The 20,571-nt window shown below is 48.6% G+C and overlaps 1 pseudogene; it reads left to right on the forward strand.

The window, feature by feature from the left end:
* LOC141042996 (uncharacterized) overlaps positions 1-15,836 on the forward strand; it is a 245,315-nt pseudogene extending 229,479 nt beyond the window's left edge.
* The last annotated feature ends 4,735 nt before the right edge of the window (positions 15,837-20,571 follow it).

Consider the following 20,571-nt stretch of genomic DNA (forward strand, 5'->3'; position numbering starts at 1 on the left):
GTTGTTGGGCCAGGCCCAAAACGGTGTGCGGGTAGGCGGGGCGGTTTTTACCGTGGTAAAACTCTTCGCGCACTTCGCTTCCCACGACCCGCGCGCGCGGCGCGGCGTGGAGGGGTGTGCGTGACGTGGGCGGTATGCGTGGGGCGGTTCCTGCACGCATGCGTCACATCGCAGTAAATGGGCAGCGCGACCCGCGGCTTCCCCATAAAAAGGGATAACTACGGGCACACTGTTCCTTTTACCCTTCGCGCAACCCCAATCTCGGAAACCTCTGCCTGCGTTCACCTTCTTCTCCAAGCTTCGTTCCTGCTCGCTGCCGTTGCGCTTCCGCCACCCTCTGTCCTGCCCTCCTACCCCAGCCGGCATGGCACCAAAATCCACCAAGGGCAAGGGAATGGTCAAGGACGCCGGAGCCGCGGAGCCGCCGGAGAGTGCGCTTGCGGTGCAGCGGACGCAGTCCGCCTTCTTCCCCTCGACAGTCGATGTGTTCGGGACTCCTTCAGGCCCCTGTGGGGGTGAAGACGGGGGGGGGGGGGGGGGGAATTCGGGGCATCTAGCCACGCACGTTATCCCCGCCGACTGCGCCGAGGCTGCCCCAAATCGGTACCCCATCTTTGTCGATTATTTTTCCTGCGGTCTCTGTCCTCCCTTCTCTGATTTCTTCAGCAACGTCATGCATACCTTTGGCTTCCGCCTCCTGGATTTTACTCCGAATGTGGTGGCATGCATGGCCCTTTTCGCGCATCTCTGTGAGGGCTTCGCCGGGGTGCACCCCAACACAGCGCTCTTCCGCCATTACTTCTCCCCTCGGATCCAACCAGGGGGCGCCATCTCCGGTTGCATTGCCTGGGTCTCAAGATCCAAGGGGGCGTATCCGGAGGGCGCCATGAAGGAGAGGTGGGAAGAATGGCGGGGCCGCTGGTGCTGGATCGAGGAGGACCCGCCGGCGTTCTGCGAAGTTCGCCGGGCGCCGCCGGTCCACAGAAGTGATTGGAGCGACGTCGACACTGACGACGAGAAGCTCACAGTCGCCACCACCAGGATCCTCCGGCTCACCGAGGCCGGCCTCACCCTTAAGATGATTGGGGCAGACTTCATCCGCCGCCGGATCGCTCCATTGCATAACAAGGGGAGGCTTCCTGGCTCTTCACGAACCCCGCCGACATCATGCGGCTTTGTCCCGGCCTCGACCACAATTTCACAGTGATGGGGCACGCCCATTTCTTCCAGCGGGTCTTCCAGCTTGACGTGGGCCGCGACAGCGAGGTCGAGCGGACCGGCAAGGTCGCGAGGGCCGCCGCGAAGGCCGGCAAGGTCCTCAAGGGGCCTCTGTTCAAGCTGCCGACGGGGGTGGTCCCGTTGTGCAATAACTCGCGCCGGTCCGATATCATTGCCATGATGCCCCGACCCGAGCTGGAAGGAGCCGGAGGAAGCCGAGGTGCAGCAGTTCTTTGACACTCTGCATGAGGGGTACGTCGACGCCGAGCAGCTGCTTGTCCAGGACACCACCCAGGCAAAGCTGGACTACATCGCCACCAGGGTGAGGGAGGCACAGCTTGCCAAGGAGGCCGGCAGCGCCGGCGGTGTGGAGGACAAGGCCGCGACGGCCGCGGAGGAGGAGGAGCTCGCCCGGTGGGCGACCGCCCCCGGGGGAGCCGGCAGCGCCGGCACCGAGGCTCTTCTGGTTGAAGATGTGACCGGCGAGTCGTCGGAGGAGGAGGCCGAGACCGCAGGCCCGACGCTGGCCATGGGGAGAGGGCGAGTCATGCGGCGGGCCAGTTCCGGCGAGCCGGTCCGGCCCGGCAGGGCTGCGCGGCCACAGCTGACCTTGGAGGGGTCCAGGCACCACACGAGGGCCGCGGCGGCAAAGAAGCCGGCGAAGGCCGCGGTGAAGAAGAAGACAGCCGCCCCTTCTTCGTCCACGCGTCTCCAGACACCACCTCCTTCTCCTCCTCCGGCGGGTGTTGATACGGAGGTTACTTTTGATTATGGATCCCTCAGCCCGAGGAGGAAGAGCAAAACAGCAGAGGAGGAGGCGGACGACGAGTAAGTATCTGGTTCCTTTTCGTTATCTCTGCCTCCTCAATCTGTGTTGCTCGTCTTGACTTGTCTTCATCTTTGCAGGGACGTGGAGACGCTGGCCCAGAGAGTGAAGAGGGCCAAGGTCTCGGCGGGTGGCCAGCCCCCAGTTGGTACTTCGGGGGCGCCACTGGTGGTGTTGAGCAGCCCGGACAGTAGCCCCCGGCATAGCCCCCAGCGTAAGTTCATCAATCTTCCCCCCGTCGACATGTGTCAGGGGCACGACACTTTGGTGCTGACCTTGCCAGGTATGCAGGAGGAGAGCAGCAGCAGGTGGAGCCATAGAGGGTTACTCCCAACACGCCGCCCCCATCGACCACGCCGCACCGAGGGGCGTCCCCGGCAAGGGCGCCAGGCACCGAGCCCACGCACATGGAGGAGGAGGAGGAGAACTTGGGCACCGGCGGCTTTGCCTTGACGCCAAATGTTGGCGGGGAGGGGACTTCCGTTTCCCAGCCGGGTACTGGCACAGGTAAGTCGTTCGCCGTTCGTCCCTGCTTCTTTTCCTTTTCGGCTCTTGGTCCTGTCGTTGCCTCACCCCCTTCTTCGGCGTCCAGATTCCTCCTCGGTGAACCCAGAGGACGAGGACGTCGTCATCGAGGACATCGCCAAGGCCGCCGAGGCGGACGCCGAGAAGATCACCGCCGAGGAGGCCGCCAAGGGTGCTGCCGAGGATGCCGCCGAGGGGCCTACCGGGCAGGCCGGAAAGGCTGCCGCTGAGGAGACCGGCAAGGGGCCTACCAGAGAGGCTGGCGGGGCCGCTGCCGAGGAGGAGGAGTAGGTGGCTGATCACCATCCTTCCTCTTCTGCTGCTTCCGGCTCCGGCAAGTACCTGAGGGTGAGCGACGACTTATTCGTCCACTTTCCAGGCGCGTCGAGCACCAGGGCACCCGTTGAGGGAGAGGTGTTCGACGACGAATTGCTTGCCGCTACCAGGCTTGAAGTTGTCGACGAGCCGATCGTTGGTGGCGACGGTTCGCAGGAAGAGCGGCTCCTCCACGCCATGGGCGCCACCTTCCGGAAGCTCCAGGCGCTCCACCGCGCCCGCTTGGACAAGGCTAAGTCTAGGACGGCGGTGGTGGAGAAGGCAGAGGTGGACCTCCAGAAGCGCGTTGCCGAGACGCAGGACTGGTTCCGCGAGGCCCACAAGGAGCTTAGGGCTGCCCAGGGCGAGCTGGCCAAGCGCGGCGTGGAGCTCACCATGAAGCTCGCCGACATCGAGAAAGCTCAAGAGACGGCGAGGAACTTGGCCGCGGCCGCCATAGCCGCCCGGACCCAGCACGAGGCCGCGCTGAACTCCCAGGAGGAGGACCTCGCTGGACGCGAGGAGAAGCTTGCCGCCATGCTTCGCGGCAAGGATGCAGAGGTGGAAAAGCTTGTCTTGCAGCGGACCAGTGAGCTGGAGCAGAGGCACAAAGAGGCACTCGATGCCCAGGCCCAGGTTCACGCCGGCAAGGTGGAGGAGTTTGAGGCGGAGCGCGACAGGCTGAAGGAGCAGGCCGTGAAGCTGTCCCAGGAGAGGGACATGCTTAACAGTGCCCTGACAGAGGCGCATGGCGCGGTCGTCAGCAAGGCTGGGGAGCTCTCCGAGGCTAGCAACTCCATCAAAGACCTCAAGCTGAAGCTAGAGGGTCTCGAGAAGGTGCTGTCGGAGGCCAAAACCCGAGAGGGGACCCTAGCCAAGGAGTTGGAGAACGAGGGCCTCAACTTCGCAGACCACGTGGCGGGCGAGAACCGTTGGCTCGATCGCCTCGCCGCCGTCGCCAACCAGGCCGCCGCGCAGTTGGCCATCATGGGGATGCCGGACGTGAGGTATGTCCCAGAGCGGAGCATGAGCGCCAATTGCAGCCTGACCATGTTCTTTGAGAAGGTCGTCGGCGCTCTGTAGCGGCTCCACGCCAACCGGGCGGCCTCACTAGCCCACGAGTCCCGGAGGCTTTGCCAGGGTGCCATGAACAAGGTTCTCTCCAAGGTGGCGCAGTGGTACCCTGACCTCGACTTTGACGCCGCGCTAGAGAGCTTGCCGGAGGGTACTGACCTCACGCCGCTCAGGGAGCGCATCAAGCCCATCATTAGCCGAGTCGGCGAAATCCAGAGGGTGGAGGGCCAGCGCCGGGATTAGGCATCCCGTTCTTTATCGCCGCTACGGGTTCACAACCAAGACAATCGCTATCTCTAGTTAGAACCGCAGCAACAATTCGATGTAATATAACTCTGCAGCACTTTTAGTATTATGCATGTTATTTTCCTGTTCGATTTTCCTCTGTATGTCCTCCCTACGTTACTGGGTAGGCTCACCGGGGCGTAAACCCAAGGTGGCGTCTTGGGGACGGATCCCCATTGGCCTGACGGGTGTGCTTGCTGCCGGGCGAACCACCTTGCCGCCCTTAGGGCGGCCGCCCGAACTGTTGAGCTTGACTCGAGTCAGAGTCGGGAGCGTTGCCAAGTGCGGAAGGCTACCCCGCCACTCTCGACGCGGCCGCTTTGAGCTGTTGAGCGGACTCGAAACAGAACAAGGGCGTTGCCGATTGTGGGAGGGCCCCTTTGCGTGCAGGTTTCTCATACATAGGCGAGATCTCCGAGGACGATAACCTTATGTATAGGAGGAAATAACTCAAAGCTCTGAATAACTTAGCTTTTCTGTTGCCGAGCCGGCGTCGTTCCCCCGGCCGCCTTCTTCTTAGGAGCCAAGGGCGATGAAGAACTGCTAGGCTAACTACTAGACCAGATTCTCACAATTGCGCCCCCTACCTGGCGCGCCAAAGATGTCGGTGTGGAACGACACCTATGGGATCAGAAGAATCCCTACTACGGTTGCCGGGGCGCGGGGTTGCGAGAAGAGCAGGGCTAGTAGACAGCACCAGGATCGTTTACCCAGGTTCGGGCCGTGAGGATGCGTAAAACCCTAGTCCTGCTTTGGTGGATGTATTTCAGAGAGTTCTTGAGCTCTCGAACTAGCTGTGGTGAGTGCGTGGTTCGAAAGAGCCGAATCCTTCTCCAGTATGCCATGGGCCTCCTTTTATAGTCAGAAGGGGCAGCCACAGTGGCACACAGGAGGTGGAAAGGCGTACAGTGCCCTGAGCTTATCGCTCGTATTACAGGACAAGACGCATTTAATGCGTAGCTTAGGCGTCCCCTTGCTTTATCGGGGACGGGGGTGAGGCCCGTCCCATCCGTCGCCGCTCCTCCTTGCTTCGACACGCGCCCTGGCCAGCGATGCGTGCGGTGCCATGTAGGCAGGCAGGCAGCTGAGGTGGCGTAGTGGCAGAGCCTTCACGAAGATCTGCATGCCGCCACGCAGGCGCTCGATGAGTTGGCCTGAGAGCTGCATGTTGCCACGCAGGTGCCCGCCCAGCTGGTTGGGCTGGTAGCTGCATGTGAACGGCAGTGGAAGCTTGGTGTTGGCCGGGTCGTGGCCCTGCTGGCGTCCTTGGTGAGGGCCTTGCCGGGTGGCCCAGCAAGGGTCTTGCCGCGTGGCCCGGCAAGGGTCTTGCCGTGGCGCGCTGTCGTCTCCGGCAAGGGCCTTGCCGGGGGTCTGGTGGCCTTCCTCAGCAAGGATCTTGCCGAGGATCGTCGTCTTCTAATCCTCATCTGATCTTGAATACGTCTTCACAAAGATCTGCATGCCACCACAGAGGTGCCTTCCCGAGCCTGGCCCCACGTGGATGATGGCGTTGGGGACCGTGGGCTCAAGGGTGCCCCGCTCTATTGGTGCGGGGCGAGCTGTCCCGGCAAGGATCTTGCCGGGGTTGCCCCGGCAAGGGTCTTGCCGGGGGAAACCGCTTCGTCCCTCTGCTCTTTGTGGTCTTGGTCTTGGCGTTGCTTTGATTATCTTGGGCTTCGGTCTTACCTTGGCTCACCTCCCCTGCTCTGCTTGGCGTGACCGTAGGCACGGCTCCGACTGCCCGTGCACAGGTATAGGGGTACAAAAACGCACCCCTCTTTTTGTACACCGACAGTAGTTGAGGGACTTTGGAGCATATCACTAAGCATTTTGAGCAAGTAACTCATTAAGCAACACCGCACCCCCTTTTAATAGTATTGGCTTTTCCTATGGACTCAATGTGATCTTGGATCACTAAAAGTATGAGCATCTCCAGCCGCGCCCCCAACAGGCCCCCCAGGCGACTTTTTCGGCGCCGGCGCCCAAAAAAGGCCCAGTCGCGGCCCCAAGACGACGAAAAGCGCCGGTTTGGCCCTTTTTTTCACCCGGCGGCCGCAGGCCGAACCCGGTGCGCTGGGGGCGCTTGGGGGCTCCGGCGCAAGGGAAAAGCGCGGGTGGCCCACGCCGTCAGGTGAAAAGTCAATATTTTCTTCCCCGACTCGCCGCCCACCCCCGCGCTCTCGGCTGCCACTAGGTATATCCCAGCACCGCCCCGCCGCCCTTCACCGGTAGATAGCCATTCCCCGCTGGAAAAATAGCAGAGGTTCGCCACGGCAGCCCCTCCGACACCAGCTAGGCGTTTCTGGCTGCCGTTTCCGGCCGCGGAGGGGCAGTTTAGCGGCGGGTGCACGCCCACCGCGTGCAAGGTGTTCGGCGATTTGCCTGCCTCGGCGATGGACTCGGATGACGAGGAAGTGCTCGCCGCGCTGCTGGACGGGGAAGCCGAGGCCGACGTCCAGGAAGAAGAGCATCTCATGGTGCTCGCCGCCCTCGCCCAGCTGCTGGTGAGCAATGAAAAGCCGCGGCGAGGTGGCTCGGCGCCGGCGCAGGAAGAGCCAGTGTTTAACACTGAACCATACCACAGGCAGGGTCAGGTGCATCGTCAACTGCAGCAAGATCTGATAGAGCACCTATGGAGGCTCAAGGGCGACACCGGGCGCGACGTGTGATGAAATATGAGTTTTTATTTGTTGAACTATATAATTTGTATTGAACTATTTGTTGTTGAACTACTTTGTTGAAGTATTTGAATTTTCTGTGATGAAATATGTGATGAAAAAATATTTATGTTGATAATTGAACGCCGAGCCACGGCGAACCACGCCGAATATGGGCCTATTCTCGCCCATATGGGCCTTTTTCGCCGAAATGGGGCTTCAAAAGTGGGCCAAAATCGGCGACTGGGGGCGACGACTGGGCGCAAAACCGCCCCCAGCGTCGAACGAATCGCCGGCTCACCCCCAGGGGGCGATTTTTATGCGTCCTGGGGGGCCAACGGCTGGGGATGCTCTAAAATGTAGAGTCTTGTGCTTTGAGCTTGAGCCAATCTTTTTGTCCTTAGCATTTTGAGGGGTCCACTTTCTAATCCATGACTGCCAATCATTGAGCTTTCCTGAAATATTTATCTTGAAATAGCATTAGCTCAATGAGCTATATGTTGTTAGGAATTACCAAAACCACCCAGAGATAGTTGCACTTTCACCCTTCACCGCTGAGATGCTAGATGATCCTGCACATGAAGACATTCCTCCAACAACTCATGTCAGTCGACTGCAAACAATTGGGAGAGAGCTGGAAATCGATGCAACCCTCCTCTCTGTGGATGCACTTATGGTGGACCCACTAAATGCTGCTACCACTAATTCTAATGAATAGTGTGGCCTTGTCTTCATGGGTCTGGCAAGCCCCTAAATAAGCTCTGTTTCTGTCCTTTTATAACTTGCTCTGTCATGAAAACTTTCATGTAATAATGCTGGGTCAGACTTTTATGTGCTCTTTTGGACATCTGGCATTGTGTGCCATGTTGTTGTTGGACCTTATTATGATATGTTTTAATGAGTAGTTCTTGTAGAAACTAGAATGTTATGTGTTGGAATGTCAGGGGGCTAAATTCTGAAGCTAGGCAGAGAGCTGTAAGGCAAAAAATGATGAAAGTCAATGTGCTATAGCTTGTTTGCAAGAAACCAAATGCTCATATTTTGACTCTAGATCAATTAATGTAGTGACCCGACCTCAGAAGGTCAAGTCTCTGTGCTTAAGTGTCATCCCTGGATCGGTATGCTGACACACACAGTACTCGAGGATTTATAACAGAGGTAAATCACATGTATAAAGTAACGTAAATACTATTACCTCAATCAATATAGCAGAAGTAACAACAAGGTTGTGGATTCCCATCAACACCAACGGCAAAGTTGAGTGTAGAAATCGTAACCCTAATGTATCACTTACTCGTCGTAAGATTCCTGCAACATGAGACGTTGCAGCCACAAAGGGTCAGTACATTGAATGTACTGGCAAATTCACACCATAGGATAATGATGAATAATAGCTATCACTACATGCATATTTGGCCGGTGGAAGCGCTAAGACTATTTTTTGCACAAAGCTAGTTTTTTCCTACAACAAAGGAATATAGTTTATTTAACTACAAAGTTTGTTGAAAACATTGAGAAGGTTCGTCCAACTCAATCCCAAAAAAATAGTTATAACCCAACAAATTGATTAAGTAAAGTGATGAGATCAACATGATAATTGAAGAACCAGATACTCAAGACGTCCATAACCGGGGACACGGATAATCATGATTAGCTTGTACACTCTGTAGAGGTTTGCGCACTTTTCCCCACAAGACTCGATCTCCTCTGTTGAATTTCTCGCACTACATGGTGTTTGAGAACCGGATGACCGAGACACAGTCTTTCAGAAGTATTAACTCTTTACTCTGGGTAGACAGTACCACCTACTTTCCCCTACATCTGCTAGCCTACCACTGAAAGAGGTCACACAACTTACTCAACTATGCCAGAGCCCATAATGGCTTGTGGCTGCACACGGAAGTTTCTAGCATGAATAATCTTATGATCCCTTTGAGCCTGGGTGGCGAACCATAGGATGATCACACGGGTACTCCGGGATATCCTAGGACAACACTGGATTCTCCAGGTGCCCGCAAACAATCCACCCAGATGTGTATTTAAGTAGCCACCTTAAGTTAACCATTAATTAACATCTCACATCTGTCATGGATACACTCAAACCCAATCCACGTCTACGAGCATAGCATGGCAATATAAGCATAACGTAGAAGTAACTCCCAAGGGTTTGATAATAAAAGGGCAATAGGTTCTACCTCATCAACTACTTCCCAATACCCGCATGTTAATCACAACCTAATCATGTAGTGTTTGAGGGTTGTAACTAATGCATAAGAACTGGGTAATAAAGGGGCATGATCAATGTGTTACTTGCCTTGTACTGATGAAGATGAATTGCACTCATAACTCCTGATAGTTCTACTCGTCACACTCTGGTCAATCTATCGTGAGCAAGCAATAGTAAACACACATAAGCAATCAAGCAAAAGAATCGAAGAAAAGATCTCAGAAAACTTCGATGCAGCATAAAACAATTTCCAATAGTACCAAAATTAAGTGAATTTGGCCTTATCAGAAAGTTTAGGTCAAGAGCTTCAAATAGCAAAAAGAATCAACTAAATCGGATTTATAAAACTCGAGTTACGAATAAAAGAAGTTCAAATTCAGAACTGTTTGAAATCAAATTTTAAACTTTCAAAAATATGTTTAAGTTGTTTTACTGGATAGGGGGATCATAACGAAGAAGTGGGCGTTGGTTTCGTTGGATTTGGATAAACGAGCAAAAAGTTGTGATAGATTGAAAACTAGGGGCCAAACTATAAGAAAAGTATTCACGGATGAGTCCCTGGCTGAAAATAAAAAGAAAAAGAAAAAACTACCGGACGAACGTCCGCTACGAAGACCTAACGAACGGATTCGTTCTCTACGAAGAGATAAACAGCGAGCGTTCGCTAAATAACTAAACCCAAATAAACAGATCTAGGTTTTCTTAATAAAGCCGATCTAGAGTTTCAAAAAACCGAACTTTAAAAGGAAACCGGATCGGACCGGCGGTTTCTTTACCGGTCGGGGGCGGTGGTTCGACGGCGAGGTGGGACGGCGGTGATGGCGTCGGCTGCGAGTGGGAGAGGCGGCCCCACGGTCGGCGGCGATGGGCGGAGATGGCGGCGAGCGCGGCGCGGGGCGGCAGAGTCGGAGGTGGCGGTGGTGGCGGTCAACGGCGACGCGGGCGGTGGCTGCTGCGGGAAACAGTGGCGGCGGCAGCGGTTGTGTGCAACGGCAAAGGCGGCGGCGACTTGGGGACGGTGGGGGCGGCTTTATAAAGGGGCGAGGGGTGCGGCGCCTTGCGCGAGGGGGTAGGGAAGTCCGACATCGGCACGGAAGCCGAGGTCGGCGCGGTGGCGCGTCGTGGCGCGGCTGGAAACCGGCTCGGGGTCGGGGAAGGCGGTGCTGGGCTTGGCCTGGCCCGGTTGACTGGGCCAGCCCAGTACGGCGGAATACAAAATTAAATAAAACCAAATAAAAGAAAAAAATAAAATATAGGCATAATATATCAAAATTTTCAGAAAAAGATTTTTTACAATTTGAACATTTTTCTAACGTCAAATAAAATCCACAAAAATTTAAATAAAGCAAAGAGCGCTACTGGTTCAATAATTTCAATAAAAAACATTTTAAAAATACCAATACGATTTCAAATTTATTTTTCTCCAATTTTCTAATGTGAGGAATCATTTTACCATAATTTCCATATATTTTATTTTTGGAGAAAAAATAATTTGAATAAAACTCAAATAACTCCAAATTGAAAATAATTTCAAAGGGGCTTTAAATGTGATTCTTTGAAACTTCCAACTCATATTTCTTATGTTTGAAGAAGTCATTTTATCTTCTCTCATGAAAATCATTGAGTTGCTTAAAGTTTCTGAATTTGAAATATTTTCAAATGAAATTCAAATATTTTCAAAAACCCTTTTCATTTTAAATGGACGAAGTCATGTCATCTTCTCTCTAGGGTTTTGTATCTGAAAAGAATTTGAATTCATGGGGATCAGAAAGCAAAGGTGAAAGTTTGGGAAAGTCATTTTATTCCCTCTCATTTAACTTTCAGGAAGTTTCAAATTCCACTAAATTTCACACAGCAACCACACCACAATCAAACAATCAATCAAAACTATTTATTTAATATAACATTCCAAAATTTAGAATTTTGGGATGTTACAATTAAAAATTTATGTCCCAAAAGGTTTGATAGCTTTGCTTGCTCTCCTTCCATGGGGGGCTCTGGTGGAATTCTTGTGGTTTGGAACTCCTCTATTTTTACTGGAACTTTAATTGAAGTGCAACAATTTGCCGTGGTTATTGAGTTTACTTCTAGGCAGAATAATGATAAATGGACTTTGGTTGTTGTATATGGGCCTTGTCAGGGTGAAGCCAGAGATAATTTTGTGACTTGGCTCTATAATTTGTGTATTCCAGTTGAAGAAAACTGGTTGCTGTTGGGTGACATTAATTTCATGAGGTCCATAGATAATATAAATCTTCCTGGTGGAGATCTGAATGACATGTTCATCTTCAATGAGATAATTGGGCACTTGGGCCTCCTAGAATTACCCATTAAAGGCAGGGCTTTCACCTGGTCTAATATGCAAGACATACCACTTCTTGAGCAACTAGATTGGTTTTTCACCTCAGTGGACTGGATTTCAGACTATCCTATGACTGAGGTGCTTCCCCTTGCCAGGACTGCATCTGACCATGTTCCATGTGTTGTCTCTATCAAAACCTCCATCCCAAAGTCAAATCTCTTTAGGTTTGAGAACTATTGGTTGGAGTTGGATGGATTAATGGTTTTGTGGAATTGTCTTGGCAAAAACCATGTTGGAAGGGACACATAACTGCTAGGATTGCAGATAAATTTAAGTCTTTGAGAATGTGTCTCAAGAGGTGGCAAACGAATGTTTCTAAGTTAAAAACCTTGATTAGCAAATGTAATCATGTTATATTGCTTTTGGATGAGTTGGAGGAGTGGAGGCCTCTGTTCAGGCAGGAGCTCAATTTCAGGAGAATTGTCAAGATGCACCTGGAAAAACTGTTACATTTACAATTCCTTTATTGGAAAAATAGATCTACTATCAAGTACATTAAAGTTGAAGGGAAAATACAAAGTTCTTTCATGCCATGGCCACTGAGATACATAGGAGAAATTCCATTGCAAGTTTGAAGTTATGTGATGGAACAGTGGTAACTGAGCACTCTCAAATGGAGGGAATCATTTGGAATTATTTTAAGAACAGAATGGGTACTTCAAGAGGCATTGTGATGGGTTTTGACCTCAATACTCTCATTACCCCTGTGGAGGGCCTAGTCATTCTCACCAAGCCCTTTGAGAAGGAAGAAATGGATAATGTGGTGAAGCACATGCCTATGGATAAAGCTCCAGGTCCTGATGGTTTTAATGGCTTGTTCTTCAAAAAATGCTGGCACATAATTTCTAAGGATTTCTATGAGCTAGACCAGGCTTTCTATGAGGGTACTGCTATTTTGGAAAATATGAATGACTCATACATCACCCTGGTGCCCAAAAAGCATACTCCTGAGGAAGTGGGAGATTATAGGAATATTTCGCTTACTGGAATGGGTCTGAAGTTCCTCTCCAAAATGGCTGCAAACAGGTTTCAAGAGATGATCATGCTGTGTGTTCACAAAAATCAATATGGTTTTATTAAAAGCAAAACAATCCAGGATTGTATTGGTTGGACCTTTGAGTACCTGCATCAGTGTCACCAAACTAAGAGACCAATTGTAATTCTTAAGCTTGATTTTGAGAAGGCTTTTGACTCTTTGGAGCATGAAGCTATAATCCAAATTTTGAGGCACAAAGGTTTCAATGCGAAATGGATACTTTGGATGAAACAATTGCTGGCCACTGGTACATCCTCAGTCCTTCTCAATGGTGTCCCTGGCAGAAAATTTGTCTACAAAAAGGGAGTTAGGCAGGGGGGTCCTGTCTCTCCTCCCTTATTTGTGTTAGCTGCTGATCTCCTACAAACTGTTATTAATGACATGTTCAGAAGGGGCATTCTGCACCTACCTATACCTTGTCATGATCAGGATTATGCAGTGATCCAGTGTGCAGATGATACATTGATTATTTTACCTGCTGACAAGGCCCAGCTCATTGTTTTGAAGGATATGCTTCATGTGTTCTCTCAGTCCACTGATCTTGATGTGAATTACCACAAATCTTTCATCATCCCCATAAATTTTGACACTACACATATGACTGATCTAGCTGCTGCCTTTGGTTGTCAAATTGGGAAAATGCCCTTCACCTATCTTGGATTGCCAGTGGGAACCACAAGGCCTAAAATGGTGGATTTTATGCCTCTGGTGGACTGCATGGAAAGAAGAATGACTGCCAGTTCATCATTCTTAAATCAGGGAGAAAGACTGCAATTTTTGACTTCTGCTTTGTCCTCCATGCCTCTCTTCTTTCTTTGTAGTTTGGTTGTACCTGCTGGAATTCTCAAGCAGCTAGAGAGAATACAGAGGCAATGCCTTTGGAGAAAACATAGAAGTGAGCCAGCCCCTTCACTTGCTGCTTGGGAGCTTATTTGTAGGCCAAAGAATAGGGGAGGACTTGGTATTCTCAACCTGGGGGTGCAGAATGTGGCTCTTCTTCTCAAACATGCAAACAATTTCCTTAACAGGAAAGATCTTCCCTGGGTGTCCCAAATTTGGGACTCATATTACCATGGTAGGGTGCCCCAAGGAACTTCTGACTGTGGTTCTTTTTGGTGGAGGTATATTTGCAAGGTAATGCAGAATTTCACAGAATGTTCCCGGGTTCAGATAAATGAGGGTGACACTGCACTATTTTGGTTTGACAACTGGAATCTTGATAATGAAGTTTCTACTATTCAGTCCAGATTTCCTAGGCTATTCTCATATGCTAAGGACCCATGCTTTTCAACTCTCAGTACATTCTCCAGCACTTCCATCTTCCATTGTCAGCCCAGGCTTATGAGGATTTGACTTTGTTGCAATCTTTGATGGAATGTCACTTCAGGACAACTGGCACTAAGGATATGTGGTTTTGGCAAGCCTCCTCCAAGGAGTACAAGCCTAAGATGTTCTATTCTCACATTTTTGTATTTGAAACCTATAATCCTTTGATCTGCTGGATATGGAAATCATCTTGTACAATGAAAATTAAGGTGTTTGCGTGGATGCTCATTATGGACAGATCGAATACAAAGGATATGGTGGATAGAAGGCATTGGCACATGGAGGATGGAGTTCATTGTAGGCTCTATCCCTTGGAGGCAAGGGAAACCAGGGATCACCTATTTTTTAACTGCAACTTCAGTGTGAGAGTATGGAATTATCTGCAGATTGAATGGACGCATGGAGATTCGATGTCTGATCTGGTTATTCAGGCTAGGAGACGTTTTGGTAAACCTTTTTTCACTGAAGTGGTTTTCATTGCCTGTTGGAACATCTGGATCATCAGAAATGCAAAAGTCTTCAGAAGTGAGAGGGCCAGCTCTAATAAATGGAGAGGTGTTTTTAGGCATGATATCAACCTCATGCAATACAGGATTAAATCTGCTTACAAGGATGATCTCCTAAAGTGGATTTCTTTTCTACCCCCTTAAGGCAGAGTGTTCTAAGATTTTACTTTCTCCTAGATTAGTTTTCTTTGATTACCTCTTGTAATCCCATTGTTGTATCTGTTGCCACTTGATTTAATAAAGCTCTTGATATGTTGTGGGGGTTTCACCCCACAGTTTCCAGTTAAAAAAAAGGTTACAGAATGATTTGGTCCAATGTCTTGTCAGTTTCGAGTTGGTGTTCCCACCATCCTTCTTCAATATTATGACGCATGTCCTAGTTCACCTAGTCGACGAGATTGCCATTCTGGGTCCTGTATTTCCCCACAATATATTCCCCTTTGAGTGGTTCATGGAAGTCTTAAAGAAATATGTTCATAACCATGCTAGGCCAGAAGGAAGCATCTCCAAGGGCGATGAAACACAGGAGGTTATGGAGTTCTGTGTTTACTTTATTCCTAACCTTAAGCCGATTGGTGTTCCTCAATCACGGCAAAAGAGGAGACTGAGTGGAAAAGGCATGCTGGGCCCGAAAGCAGTAATATGTAGGGACGAGCATTCTTGGGCGCAAACACACTACATAGTTCCACAAAATTCTACCTTGGTGGCCGCATGTATCAATGAACACAAGAATATTGTACGCTCCCAACACCCGGGGCAGTCTGACGACTGGATTACACGTGCACACATGTCGACTTTCAGCGGTAGGTTGCAAACTCATCTCATGAATAACACCATTGTTGGAGATGAGATGTACTTGTTGGCGAGGACACCATCTTCGACTGTATTGACTTTCCAAGGGTACGAGATAAATGGGAATACATTTTACACGATCGCCCAAGATAAAAAGAGCACCAACCAAAACAGTGGTGTCCGCTTTGATGCAGCAAACACCAATAGGGAAAAGGACACATATTATGGTTACATAGAGGAGATATGGGAACTTGACTATGGACCTGATTTTAAGGTCCCTTTGTTTCGGTGCAAATTGGTCAATCTAATAGGAGGCGGGGTAATGGTAGACCCGCAGTACGGAATGACAACAGTGGATCTCAACAATCTTGGGTACACAGACGAACCATTCGTCCTAGCCAATGATGTGGCGTGGGTTTTCTATGTGAAGGACATGTCTACCAAACCGAGAAAAAGAAAAGATAAGGAAGCAAATACATCATACGATGAGCCAAAGCACCACATAGTTCTTTCAGGGAAAGAAACATCATGGGAGTGGAGGACAAGACAGACATGTCAGAAGATTATGAAAAGTTCGATGAAATTCCTCCATTCAGAGTGAAGACTGACCCAAGCATCATGTTAAATGATGAAGATTATCCATGGTTACGGCATAATAAGCAAGGGACACACGCGAAGAAAAAGTGAAGACTTTCTCTCTAGTGAGTTTCCGGACTTATAGCTGGAAAATCCCACTTCGGACAAATCGGAGGGAATCTTTGTATGAGCTAGGGCATTTTGGCATTTGAAATATGATTTTGAATAATTGTTTATTAAGTTATAAATTTTAAATTATTCTTGTCCTTCTAGTATTATAATTATACAGAGGAGTTAATCAATGCAATTATGTCCAAATAAAATATGAATGTCTTCTGAGCATTCTAGATAAGCTGCTTGAGGTTGACACGCATAGGCCTTACACCCTCACCAGTTGTAGTGATTTCAGCCCCAAGTTTTGCAAGATTCCACCCCTACTGTGTGGTTTCCTTGATCGGACCCCTTATGCCGAGCCAAGTCCAGATGAGAGGAGTTCTGGTTGCTTTCTGGTGAAACTGAGGACAACATATCATATGGTAGGATTGTTCAAGTAACTGTTCGGCATATACAAGATAACCGAATAATTTGCAACTTTGATTCTGGGTTGAAAGCCATAGTTATGGGAGACAACTATTCTGATGATGGCTTTGATCAAGAATCACTGCAGTTACATGAAGGTGATGTATTAACTGGCAAGATTGGCATCTGCTTTAATTTTTGATAAATGTATCACTACTAGGGAAATTCTTATACACAGGAGCTCAGTAGTAGCACTTTTTATAAGAAAGTGCTGCTGCTAAATAACGGTAGCGCTTTTCACTGAAGAGTGCTGCTACTACTCATGTAAGAGTAGAGCTTTTGTTATAAAACATGCTACTACTATAGTTGCCAATGGTTGCATGGCAGTGTAGGTATACTAGTAGCGCTCTTAATTAAAAAGCGCTACTGCTATTGTACATAGCAGTAGCGGTTATTTCTGAAGAGCGCTACTACTACGCTTAACTTATCCACACCCGGCGCCCCGCGCGCGTCCCTCACTCTCCCTCACACACTCACTCGCATGTGTCGTCGCCTGTCATCGCCGCCGTCGCCCCAAGGTATCTGCCTCCCTCCCCCTCCTCCTCTCGCCGCCCTCCCCTCCCCCTCCCTCCTCCTCTCGCCGCCCTCCTCTCTCCCTCCTCCCACGGCCCTCCTCTCTCCTCCTTCTCGATCGGTGGCCCCCTCCGATCCTCCTCCTCCCTCTCCGACGGCCCCCTCCTCCTCCTCCCACCTCCTCCCTCCTCCTTCCCCTCCTCCTCCCTCCTCCTCCTCCTTCCTCCTCCTCCTAGCCTCCTCCCACCTCCTCCTCCCCCTTTCTGTAAATAGGTTTTAGTTTTTGTTACATGTAGGTTTTTGCTTTTAGTAAATGTAGGTTTTTAGTATATTTTGTTTTTAGAAAATTTGAATAAGTAATTTGAAAAGAATAAGTAAATGTAGGTCTTTTGAATAGAATAGGAAATTTTTAGAAATTTTGAATAAGTAAATTTGAATAGAATAAAATATGAAATTGAAAAAATAAGTAAATGTAGGTCTTTTAAATAGAATAGGAAAATTTTAGAAATTTTGAATAAGTAAATTTGAATAGAATAAAATATGAAATTTAAATAAATAAGTAAATGTAGGTCTTTTGAATAGAATAGGAAATTTTTAGAAAATTTGAATAGAATAGGAAATTATAAGTAAATTTGAATATAATAATTAAATGTAGCTTATGGAGTTTCACTAAGTCCTAAGATGACGATAATAATGTTTTTGTTTATATTTTGTTTTTGCAGAAATCAAGGACCCCTGCATCATCCCCGCCGTCGTCCCCGTCACCGACCCCCTCCGACCTCGGTCGAGGTGAGACCAGCCACCCCATGTTGCTAATTTAATTTAGGTATTTTAGGTGTTTAATCTTAGAATAATGTAGTATGAACCCTAGTTATGATCAAATCATGTTCAAAATGTAGGTTTTTAATTAGGTGTAGTCGATAGAATTTAGGTGTTTTAGGTGTCACATTTGTTGTTATTTTTTTAGTTAATGCAATTATTCCTGCATCGACGTCAACGATGCCTATTCTGCATCCTCGTCGTCGACTCGGCGGAGGACACCTGCTTGATCAGAGGGGCAATGTCTGGGACTGGGCTCCGCCGGACTGGTACTGGGAGGTGCTACCTTTCGGGGGGCGCAGCGTGGTGAGGAGCCAGCCCGTCGTTGACCCGAACCTTCTTTTGTGGCGGTCGCGTGGGCCAGTGATAGTGCGGAGGCTTGAGGACCCCGCGGAGGTGGTACGTCACCGTGTCAGCGAGGAGGACGAGCACGTCCGTCGCTACATGGTTGCGTTGGAGGGCAGGTTCTCCAATAACTGGCAAGTTCTTCAGGGATCTCACTAGAGCTATGATCATGTGATGGTTCCTTCTCTTTGGGTGTCCACCGCCCGCGCCGATACCCGTCATTCTATAGGGTTTTAGCTGTATTAGTGATGTTATATGTATGATACTATTCAAGATGTATTAGTGATAATATTCGATGATGTACGGACGAAAGAGATGATTTAGTTTTGCTTATTGAATGAATGCTAATTTGAATACTAATTTATTTTACGATTTGGTTTTGCTTATTGAATGCTCAAATTGGAAAACTACTCCATCAAGTTTGAATGCTCATATGATGTAGATATAAATATGTATATCTTGTGTTGCTCAAATAGGATATGTGCTTGCCCAAGTGGCCGACCAAGTTTGCAGGTTACACCTCCTACAGTGGCCTATGTTTTGCCGGACTGTTGATTTCCGTTCCGGCAAATTTCAGGCGCTCGATATGTCCTTTTTTAGCAAAGGTCATGCCGGATTTTTCCGTGAATTCTGGCATGACTTGTGCTAGAATATGTAGGAAATATCGAGTGGCCTGGATTTTCTAGAAAAATAATTAAATGACATTTCGGGTTGACTTTAAGTCTGTCGAGGCTCCATCACCGATGGTCAAAAAATCCGTGAGGGAGTGTATCCACCATATATGAGAGAGGTCGAAGAATCCAGACTGTTGTCGTGGGGGTCGTTTCTCCTTCTTCTCCGCGTGCTAGACCTTTGTTATGCACTAGGGGGAGGAGGAGGAACGACCATCACCGACGGTCGCAAATGTCAGGGAGGAATCAGTGAGTGAGAGTCTCCACCACATATGAGAGGACGAAAAATCCGGCTGTTGTCGTGGGGGTCGCTTCTCCTTCGTTCCCGTGTGCTAGACATTTTGGTGGAATGCACTCGGGGAAAAAAGGAGGAGCGATCATCACCAACGGTCGAATGTATACACCACGCGAGCTGAGAGTTTTCAAGAAAAAGACTCGGCAGACCGATAGTCAACCCGTGATGAATAATAATGATCTAATTTAGTTTTTTTAGTACATATATTGAATTGTACAAGTTTAATCTTTGAATTATGAACCTAGGAAATGTCGTACTCGGTCAACGAAAGTCTTCCGGGGGATTGCGACTGGTGCAACGACGACCGGGGTCTGTGCGACAGGCCTCACCTGGACGAAGGTCGGCGCTTCAGCATTAAGCTCCAGGACACCTTCGATGTTGAAACGGTACGCAACGACGACAAGTGTTTTTTTCGTAATTAAGCACGACTTCAACTATTTCAATGTGTAATTTTCATCTTTTACAATTCGACTAGCTTATCCCATGCCATGCAAGACGCTATGTCTTGAAGAGGATGGGTTTTGAAGACCATGAAAGTTTTGAAACAAAGAAAATTCAGCTAAGTACCCATCATGGTATGGATTTTGAAGTAAACATGTACAATTCTGATAGCGTAACCCATTTTGGTTGCACAAATTGGGAAGCACTTTGCAAGATGTATGGTTTTTATGAGGGTATGCTTGTCATGATGGATCTTGGTGATCCTGACATCGAGCAAGACAATATGGACATTTGGGTCCTTGTTGATACGCTTCCAATTCTACCGCTATGTGAGCTTCTCAAACATAGTTATTAACTAATTTATATTGTTTATTTCAAAATAGTTGACAGCTTATTTCCATTGACAGCTTATTTTCATTCTTCGAACAATGTGCGGAAGATGGTAGACAGAACCTACTACACCGATGGCTCCGAATTAACTTATCAGGAGAAAAATCATCTGATCGCATTTTGTACTGAACTTGAGAATTACAATATGTATTATCAAACTCCTCCACATTATAATCAATACGTGCCACTAGTGCACGTGTTGAACCATGGTAACATCCATGGAGATGCCATGGTAAGATTTTTTACTATTACGACATCCGTGCATCTTTTGCATACTTCTAAAAATGAACTACATTGCTAACTACGAAGTTATTACTATGTTTTTCAACAGAAAATCCCGAAGGATTGTGTGCCTCATCTGATGTTTCAGAATGGTTGCCTTGATGTTTTGAACATACAGCCAGGTCATCCTACGAATCTCACCTGTCCATATTGGATTTCTAAAACCGGTGAACACATGGTAATCAAAGAATGGAAAAAATGTATGGACAGTCGTAAGGAGGTTTTTGGAAGCAACATTGTGCGAAAGGCAAGAATCGGAGACAGGATAATCTCCATTCTCCATAATGGAGAGTCAGGGGCGATCTTGTTTTATGCTATTTTACCTAAGAGAAGGTAGTAGGTCCTAGCTAATACTCATGATCATGTGCTAAAAACAACTAAGTAGGATTGGTTAGATGACTATGATGATGATGTGGTATCGAGTAGAAGTTGTATGATCGATGATGATGAGTAGGACTTGTTATTATGATACCAATGATGAGTTATTTATTATTATGATCGATGATGCATG

The sequence above is a fragment of the Aegilops tauschii genome, chromosome 3 (genome assembly GCF_002575655.3).
Source record: "Aegilops tauschii subsp. strangulata cultivar AL8/78 chromosome 3, Aet v6.0, whole genome shotgun sequence".
NCBI classification, from domain to species: domain Eukaryota; kingdom Viridiplantae; phylum Streptophyta; class Magnoliopsida; order Poales; family Poaceae; genus Aegilops; species Aegilops tauschii.